This window comes from Oryza sativa, chromosome 10, assembly GCF_034140825.1.
Source record: "Oryza sativa Japonica Group chromosome 10, ASM3414082v1".
Lineage (NCBI taxonomy): Eukaryota > Viridiplantae > Streptophyta > Magnoliopsida > Poales > Poaceae > Oryza > Oryza sativa.
In genome coordinates this window covers 1,311,378-1,320,699 of record NC_089044.1, presented here as the reverse complement: position 1 = coordinate 1,320,699, position 9,322 = coordinate 1,311,378, and the positions used below count along the sequence as shown (strand labels likewise).

The window sequence follows — 9,322 nt, the reverse complement described above, 5'->3', positions numbered from 1 at the left end:
GCGGCCGTCTCATGCTCACTGAGGAGCAGTGGCTGGCACGGCTCAAGAACCGCGAGCAGGGCGGTGAGAGCAGTGGCACCACGCCCGGCGCGGCCGCGAACAACAGCGGCAAGAAACGCGGGAATCGGCGCAGACGTGGGCGTGGCCAGGAGCACCCTGGCGACAAGTGCCATAACTGCAGCAAGATGGGCCACTGGGCCAAGGACTGCCGCTCCAAGGCCAAGAAGGCCGAGGCTCACATCGCCACGAAGGACGACGACGAGCCCACGCTGCTGATGGCGCGTGCGTGCTTGGTCCAGCGGCGATGCCCGCCAGCCGAACCCACGTCGAAGATCACGCCGGTGTCCGCGCCCGTGTTCCTGGAGGTAAAAAGGTGCTCGCGCATCTTGATGGCGACCCCGATCCCGCGGATTTGTGGTACCTCGACACCGGCGTGACGAACCACATGACCGGTGCCCGCTCCGTCTTCTCCGAGCTCAACACGGCGGTGACTGGATCCGTCGTCACGATCGAGGGCTACGGCACGATCCTCTTCGCCTGCAAGAATGGCGAGCACCGCGGGCTGACCGGCGTCTACTACATTCCCCGCCTCACCGTCAACCTCATAAGCCTCGGGCAGCTCGACGAGAATGGCTGCGAGTCCCTGGTGCGCAACGGCAAGATCGGCGGTTCCTGGCGAGGGTTCCGCGATCGAGGAACCGGCTTTACTCCATCCGGATCAACGCGGCGTGCCCGGTCTGCCTCACCACCCGCAGCTCCGACGAGTCATGGCGGTGGCACGCGAGGTACGGTCACCTTAGCTTTCAATCGCTGAGGAAATGGTGCAGGGTGACATGGTGCGAGGTCTGCCGCTAATCGACCACGTCGACCAAGTGTGCGATAGCTACCTGGCCGGGAAACAACGTTGTGCTCCGTTCCCGGCACATGCGAAGCATTTCGCTGAACACCTGCTCGACCTCGTGCACGGCTACCTCTGTGGGCCGATCTTGCCGGCGATGCTGGGTGGGAACCACTACTTCTTGCTACTAGTCGATGATGTGAGCCGCTACATATGGCTTACTCTGCTAGCAAGCAAGGATCAAGCACCGGCGGCGATCAAGCGCTTCCAAGCGGCGGCCGAGCTGGAGTCCGGGTGCAAGCTCAAGGTGCTCAGGACTGATCGTGGTGGTGAGTTCACCTCCATCGAGTTCGGTGCCTACTGCGCAGACCGCAGCATCCAGCGACAACTCACCCCGCCCTACTCCCCACAACAGAACGAAGTAGTCGAGCGGCGGAATCAAACCGTGGTCGCCATGGCGTGCTCCATGATGAAAGCAAAGGGGCTCCCTGCTCGCTTCTAGGGGGAGGCGGTTTCGACGGCGTTGTTCCTCCTCAACCATGCTCCCATGCGAACTTTGTCCGGCAAGACGCCATATGAGGCTTGGCATGGCATCAAGCCGGCCGTCCACTTCCTGCGCACATTCGGCTGTGTGGCGCAAGTGAAGAACACAAAGCCCAATCTGAAGAAATTCGACGACCAAAGCTCGCTGATGATTTTCCTGTGCTATGAGGCTGGGTCCAAGGCATACCGGGTGTTCAACCCGTGATCTAACTGTGTGCATGTCACGCGTGATGCCGTGTTCGACGAGGCAGCCAGCTGGGACTGGGCTGCTCACGGCGGCGGCGACGACAAGGGCGGTGTCACCGACATCACCATTGAATACACTGTGGCGCCGATAGATATCAACGCCCGGAACAGGAACAAGCCGGCGGGTCGACTCCGAGCTCAGGGGCACCGTCGGTGGCCTCAGGGGACGTGCCCATGCCACCATCGCCGGCAACGCCGGTGGACGAAACGGGTGGGACGTCACCCGAGTTCGTGTCGCCACCGAGCAATCTCACTGATGCCCTGGACGCCAATCACGACGACAACATCCCACTTCGGTACCGCACCATTGCCAACATTCTCGAAGATACAGTTGTGCCGGGCCTCTCACACCGCGAGCTGCTGCCGGTGAACTGTTCTTCGTGACGGCAGAGGAGACGGCCTCATTCAAGGAGGCCGAGCAACACAAGAGCTGGCGGCACGCGATGATGGAGGAAATGGAGTCCATCACCCACAACAAAACATGGGTTCTCGTCGACCCGCCGCCGTCGCACCGCCCGATCAGACTGAAGTGGGTGTACAAAGTCAAGCAGGACGAGCGCGGTGTCATCGTCAAGTACAAGGCGCGCCTCATCGCTAAGGGCTACATCCAGCAAGCCGGCATTGACTTCGAAGAGGTGTTTGCGCCGGTGGCACGCATGGAGTCCGTGCGGCTCCTGCTCGCCGTCGCGGCGCACGCCGGCTGGGGCGTCCATCACATGGACGTCAAAAGTGCTTTCCTAAACGGAGAGCTTGCCGAGGAGGTGTACGTGCAACAGCCACCGGGTTTTTCCGTTGAGGGACAAGAGCACAAGGTTTACCGGCTTCACAAGGCCTTGTACGGACTCCGGCAAGCACCCATGGCCTGGAATGCCAAGCTCGACGACAGCCTACTGTCGCTTGGTTTCTGGAAGAGCGCCACCTAGCACGCCATGTACACACACAGCCAGGGCGATGCGAAGCTGATCGTCGGCGTCTATGTGGATGACCTGATCATCACCGGCGCGAATCAAGCAAACATCGGTGAATTCAAGAAGGAGATGTGCAACATCTTCAAGATGAGTGACCTCAGGCTCTTGTCCTACTATCTTGGGCTCGAGGTGAAGCAGGGGTAGACGGGGATCTCGCTCTATCAGTCGGCGTATGCCGACAAGCTGCTCTACAAGAGTGGCATGGGAGACTGCAACTCATGCGCCACGCCGATGGAGATACACCTGAAGCTGAGTAAGGCAAGCTCAAGTCCACCGGTGAGCGCGACAAGCTATCGCAGCATCATCGGTGGGCTGCGTTATCTGGTGAACACGCGCCCCGACATTGCTCACGCCGTCGGCTACCTGAGTCGGTTCATGGAGGAACCACATGAGGATCATCAAGCGGCGGTGAAGCATGTGCTGAGGTACATCGGCAGAACGCGACACCATGGTGTTCATTACGCCAGGGGGAAAGGAGGATGGCTGGAGCTGCATGGCTTCAGCGACAGCGACATGGCCGGCGATCTGGACACGCGCCGGAGCACGAGCGGCGTTCTCCTTCCACGACTCCAGTCCTGTCTCTTGGCAATCAGCGAAACAGAAGGTGGTCACACTATCATCGTGCGAAGCGGAGTACATCGCTGCGACAGCTGCTGCCTGCCAAGCCATCTAGTTAGCTCGGCTCCTGAGCGACCTGCTTGACTCGGAGCCTGGAGCACCGGAGATCATGGTGGACAATAAGTCTGCCATAGCAATCACCAAGAATCCCGTTTTCCATGACCGGAGCAAGCATATCGACACGAGATACCATTTCATCCGGGAGTGCGTGGAGAACGGGAAGATCGTCATCAACTACATTCGTATAGAGGAGCAGCTGGCGGCCGTACTGATGAAGCCGCTCGGCCGTGTTCCATTCCAGGAGTTATGCAATGGGATCGGCATCGTTGAGCTCAAGGGCGATGGCGACAAGAATTAGGGGGAGAACGTTGAAGTTAATCCATGGCGCCATCACCGTTTCTGCTCCGATTTCTTTTTCCTTGTTTTGGCTTCCACATTTTTCTGGGTTTTTCCGACATACTCCTATGATCACTAGTAGGTCCTCAGTGACTACGTGATCATGGTGTGTCAGAAGAGAGGTGCGTCGGATGAAAAACAGGAAATGGTCATCAATTTCGTAAGAAAATTGTCGAGGCGCCTATTCACCCTAAATCTAGTCACCTTGATCGGTCATTCAAGTTAATTTGAGGAAAGTGAGAATTTCTACGCATTAAGAGCGAATGTGGAGCCTCCTTTTATTAGTCAAAAATATATATAATAATTTTTGGAGGGAGGAGGACAAAATGCTTGATCTAAACAAATGACAAGGCCTTATTGCGAATCCACTGTTAGCAGGATCATTATAACACATAGAAATTCTAGTCACAACTAAAAAAAATCTAATGGAAATTGAATCACGTATGGGATTCAAAATGTCCCACAAGTGTAAATTCATCCATTATTACAAAGCCACCAAAAACAGAAAATGACTATAAACGGAAGTAGAACCTGCTTAATGCTAGTAACACATTTCCTTACTGTGCTTAATTAATTTGTAGTGTTCATCCATCTGGTCCAAGTAATGACCACATACACATATAACTTGTCATATACCTTGTCCACAAGGCAGAAATAAGTGACTCTCCATGACTTGTGGAATAGCAGAGCACAAAACACAACCCAATAACCAACAACAAAACCTGATGCAAGACCATAGTAAAAGAACATTGAATTGGAATCCTTCTCTTGTCCTTTGTGATCACCATGCCCTTGTGCATAACCATTGCTTGAACAATTCCTTTGAAGAGGAGGGCCACAAAGACCAATGTTTCCATTGTACATGGATGGATTCTCTAAGTACAAGGTGTCAAGTTGGCGTCCGGATGGAACTTTTCCAGTAAGATTGTTGTACGATAGGTCCAGGTAGCTTAAATATGTAAGATCTGTCAAGCTTGATGGGACTTCACCACAAAGGTAGTTCCTTGAGAGGTCGAGTGATTCTATTGATTTCATAGACCCAATGTTCTCCGGAATTTTCCCACTCAAGCGATTCCATGATAAATTTAAATTAGACAATCTATCGAGAGATGTTATTTCCTCTGGAATTCCACCGGTTATGCGATTGAGCGATAAGTCGATTCCAACCATATCAACGACCCCATGTGATCCATACTTGAGTATTTGATGCTTCATTCCGAGGGAAAATGTATCAAATGACTCATCAAATGCCAGGGTCGAGATTGAATCACCCACAGCTTTTAGAGTCATTTCATTAAAATGTGACAAAGATAGAGGAATTAAACCTGATATATTATTGTCTGCTAAATTCAGGTATTGAAGTTGTGTAAGATGTGTGATGTTGACTGGAATATCTCCATTGAACATGTTATGACCCAGGTGCAGAATACGCAAGGTCACCAAGTCTCCAATCCACCTTGGTAACGAACCATAGAACATGTTCCATGAAAGATCTAGGAAAACCAGTGAAGAGAAGCTTTGGATCCATTGGGGAAACTTTCCAGAGAAGCTGTTGTTACTTAAGAGCAGGAAACGTAAGTTTCGCATACGACGACAGTGAGGTACTTCTCCCTCAAATAAATTGTTTGACAAATCCAAGTGTTTCATGTTTTCTGACTCACAAATAGATCCAGGAACTTGGCCAGTAATGTAATTGGAGGATATAATTAGGTTTTCAAGATTTGGGGCTCTAAATTCCAACGGGAGATGCCCTGACAAGAAGTTCATTTGGGCATGCAATATCTTGAGGCTTGTCGGTAACAAGGGCATCTGGCCACTGAGTCGATTGGAACTGAGATGTAGGTACTCCAAATTAGCCATGTTCTGAAATCCTCGTGGCATGACTCCACTGACACTGTTGTTAGTAAGATCAATGTGATTTAAGCTGGTGAAGTGCTCTATACTACTTGGAAGCATTCCTATCATATTATTGCTTATAGAACTCAAGCTATACAATTTGCTGGAACACTGTAACTTATCCATCAAATCTGTTATGTTCCCGGATGAGAGACTCTTGTCAAGGTATATGCTTTCCAGGTCACATAAGTTGTTCAAGTCCACAGTCATTGTGGCTGCATTTCCATTGAAACAAAAATCTAGGTGTTGGAGCGACACCATTTCGCCTAGCTCGTCAGGGAAGGGACCATGGAGATAGGTTTCATCTAGGCGGAGCGACTTGATGCTTGTTACTTTCCAAAACCAGCATGATGAAATTGGATGGCCAAAGTAGTTGAGAGAGAGATCAAGCTCCTCAAGCTGGGTAAGGTTTAGGTGTGTGATGGATTGGTTTGCACTTGGAATTGAACAATTCAAAAGGAGGACATGCTTTAGAGTTGGGATCTTGTTGAGCACGGCAGGCAAATTCGTTATTTTGCTGAGAATAGTATTGCTCATGTCAATATACTCTAACAAATGCAGACGACTTAACCATGAGAGGTCAGTCGAATACACTACATTCTGCATCTCACTAACATCAAGATACCGTAAATTTGAAAGGTTGCCCAGCTGAGGAGGAAGTGTACCAGAAAATGATGTGAAGGAGAGGTCGAGATATTCCAAGTTGGTAAGGTTGCTAAGCAGGGGTGGCAGTGTACCGGAGAAGGGGATGTAGGAGAGGTCAAGATGTATCAAGCTGTTCATTGAACCTAGGAACTCTGGGACACTGCCGTTAGGCCCTGCCAGCAAGTTTGAGCTGAGGTCGAGGTACTGCAAGTAGTTGAGAGACAGCAAAGATGGACTTATCTGGCCAACCATAGGTGAATCATCAGTAAGGAAGCTGTTGACATCGAGCTTGACGACATGGCCAGTCTTGCTGCTACAGGTGATGCCTGCCCATGAGCAGCAATCGCCATGGCCTCTCCGCCATGAGGAGAGGAGGCCCACACTGTCGTTGGTGATGCCTTGCTTGAAGGACAGGAGGGCGTCTCTCTCTTGTGGTCTGCAACGAGTAGCTTGTTGCTGAGCATGCGTGATGAGGAAGAAGCTAAAGCTGGCGCCGATGAAGAGCACAACCTTGGCAGATGTGCCATCCATGGCAGTACGTAGGTATTGCCGGGCCTGCGTGCCGGTCTCCCTTAAAAAGGCAGATTATTAACTAGTAGTACTTCAGTTGGTCGAAAAAGATGTGTGTGAAGTGTGAACCAACCAACCTTCACTCAGTCAGTCTCCGATTTAAAGGTACCCCATCTTGTACGCCATGCTTCCGGATGCCTGGACGTCCCATCCAAATCGTGGCGACTTTTTAGGCTATTCACAGTGCTTCTGAAAATCCCAGTTTACGAAGTTTAAGATTATGAGAAGTAGCTGGATGGTAGCCAGCTTCTAAAAATATAGAGAAACTGGATTTTTCATCTTCTGGCTTCTAGTTTATTTTCTAAAATCTACAACTACAACCAAACATGTCTTAGGTGATATTCAGCCCCAGCCTACCACCTACATGTCAAGTTCCTACGATAAAAAACAACAGATCAATTACAGAAGACACGAGATTTAACGTGAAAAACCCTCCCAAAGTAGGAGAGAAAAACCACGAGCGTCAACCAGCAAAATATCTTCACTATATCGGGGGTGAGGATACAACGCCACACGGCGGCTTACAAGAGGTATATATATGGTGGAAACCTAAAAGGAATGACGATCCGTACCGTGGGGGCTCCGGCCCAAGCCTCCGGCGACGGGCCTCCGCTTCGCTAAGGCAGAAGCTGTATTTTATTAAGTGCAAATGAATTTGGATCACAGCTCAACAGCATGCTCCTCGCTCCCTCGGAGAGAACGGGTGGCGTTGTTATAGGTGACAGAAAACAAAAGAGAGGAAGCGTAAAAAAAGGAGAGAGAGAGAGGAGCTCCTGCCATGGACCAGCGTAGAGGTGCTCGATGGCGGTAGCAACCCTTCTCTTCGCCCCACTGCTGAGGAGCTCATCGACTCGCCGATTTGCCTGACCAGATCCGACAATCAAGGCCCCCGTCTGCATCAAGGTGGCGCCAAGCTCGTTGCCACATGAGAGGGGAGAGGGGAGAGACGTCGGTGGAGCTTGTCGCTGGTGTGGGAGTGAGGCAGGGGATTTGGGGTGTAGCCTCAATTTGCACCACCGCTGTGGTGAGGAGGGAAACGAGAGGACAAAGTGGAGCGGGTGCGCCATCCACACGCCATCCTATCCATCAAGCTACCGATGCCGCCGCCGCCGTGCTGCTACTGCTGCCGAGACCAGATCAGGTGAGCCCTAGGCCGGACCTAGTGAGTTCGATGGCGCTGTCGTCCATGCAGAGGGCAGGGAGAAGGACGCCGGCGGTGGAAGGGAGGCAGAGCGGCACCGGTGTAGAGGGCAGGGAGAGCGAAGCCGACGTGGACTTGGCTGACGGCGACGAGGCTTCCTCCGCGATGGGGAAAGGAAGAGAGGAGAGAGAGGGGAGGTGAAAAGCTCGTGGGACCCATTAAAATAGCATGCATTGTGAAACGAGTTGCTTTATAGGAACTCCATCCAATGTGGTACACTCTCTCACCTTAAGTCGACACAAAAGAGGGATTTGCAATGTGAATGGCCTTAGTTTGGATGCCTTGTTCTGCTTTCTGTTTCATTAACAGTTTGCTCAACGGAGTAACGAATCAACCAAGGGTGTGTTTAGTTCACGCCAAAATTAAAAGTTTGGTTGAAATTGAAATGATGTGATGGAAAAATTGAATGTTTGAGTGTATAAAAAAATTTTGATGTGATGAAAAAGTTGAAAGTTTAAAGAAAAAGTTTGGAACTAAACTCAGCCCAAGCTCTTCACATCAAACGCCTTTAATTTTGTCTGTAAAGAATCTTGAACGACTTTGTTGACGCACCCCAGTCTCCGGATGCTTTACAGTGTTTGCGGTTGTGGCTTAGACAATACGGCACGACACGACTTGACCCACCGTGTGACTTACAGCCCAGTCTCCTCAATAATTTTTATTTTTTGTTATTTCAATAAGCCTTTTTGTGGGCTAGTAAACTGCAAAATGAATACTACATGCATTTTACTGTGGAATATGTTTGATATAGAAAAGGACTTCTGTTATTTTATTAAGTATCTAGTACCCAAACTGTGGAAAATGAGTTTGTTGGGAATGTATTGTAGGTAATTTACTTGAAACTGTCGTGACTTGTGAGTGCAAAGAGAGACATAGGTACGAAAAAAAAATTACAAATATATTTATTTTTTCAATAATTTACGTTTATATTCATCTATGAAAAAGTTTTATAAAAATATACCCGTCCTACGACGGTACCACAAATTCAAACGGTCCCATGGTGCAGTCGTGGGACCGAGCCAGTCCGCGGTCCCAAAACGCGCAACCGCGTTGCCCAGCTATTTCGACATTGTTCCGCACTGTTCTGACTGTGCAGTACTGTTCCCGGGGTTGTTCGACACTGTTACAGCGTCGGTTCCGCACAATGGAGGCGCGGGAACGCTGTGTGAATAGTGCAACACAGTGTTGGAACAATTGTGCACAGTATCGGAACAGTGTTTTGCAGTGTGAAAAATCAATGGTGCCGCGGTTGCGCGTTTTGGGACCGCGGGACTGTTCAGGTCCTGCATTTTCGGGCTGCGGGACCGTGTCGGTACCGTATTTTGGATCCACAGAATGGGTATATTTTTACAAAACTTTGTTATTGATGTATATAAACGTAAATTATTAAAAAAAAGTGTA

At 50.4% G+C, this 9,322-nt stretch overlaps 1 non-coding gene across 1 annotated transcript; it reads right to left on the bottom strand.

Annotated features, from left to right (window-relative positions):
• Positions 1-3,958: 3,958 nt before the first annotated feature.
• On the bottom strand, positions 3,959-8,081 carry LOC4348001 (uncharacterized). Its single transcript, XR_010736831.1, has 3 exons — positions 7,293-8,081; positions 6,798-6,909; positions 3,959-6,721 (listed from the first exon to the last, which is right to left on the bottom strand). It is a non-coding gene; the product is annotated as an uncharacterized protein (transcript).
• Between the last annotated feature and the right edge of the window lie 1,241 nt (positions 8,082-9,322).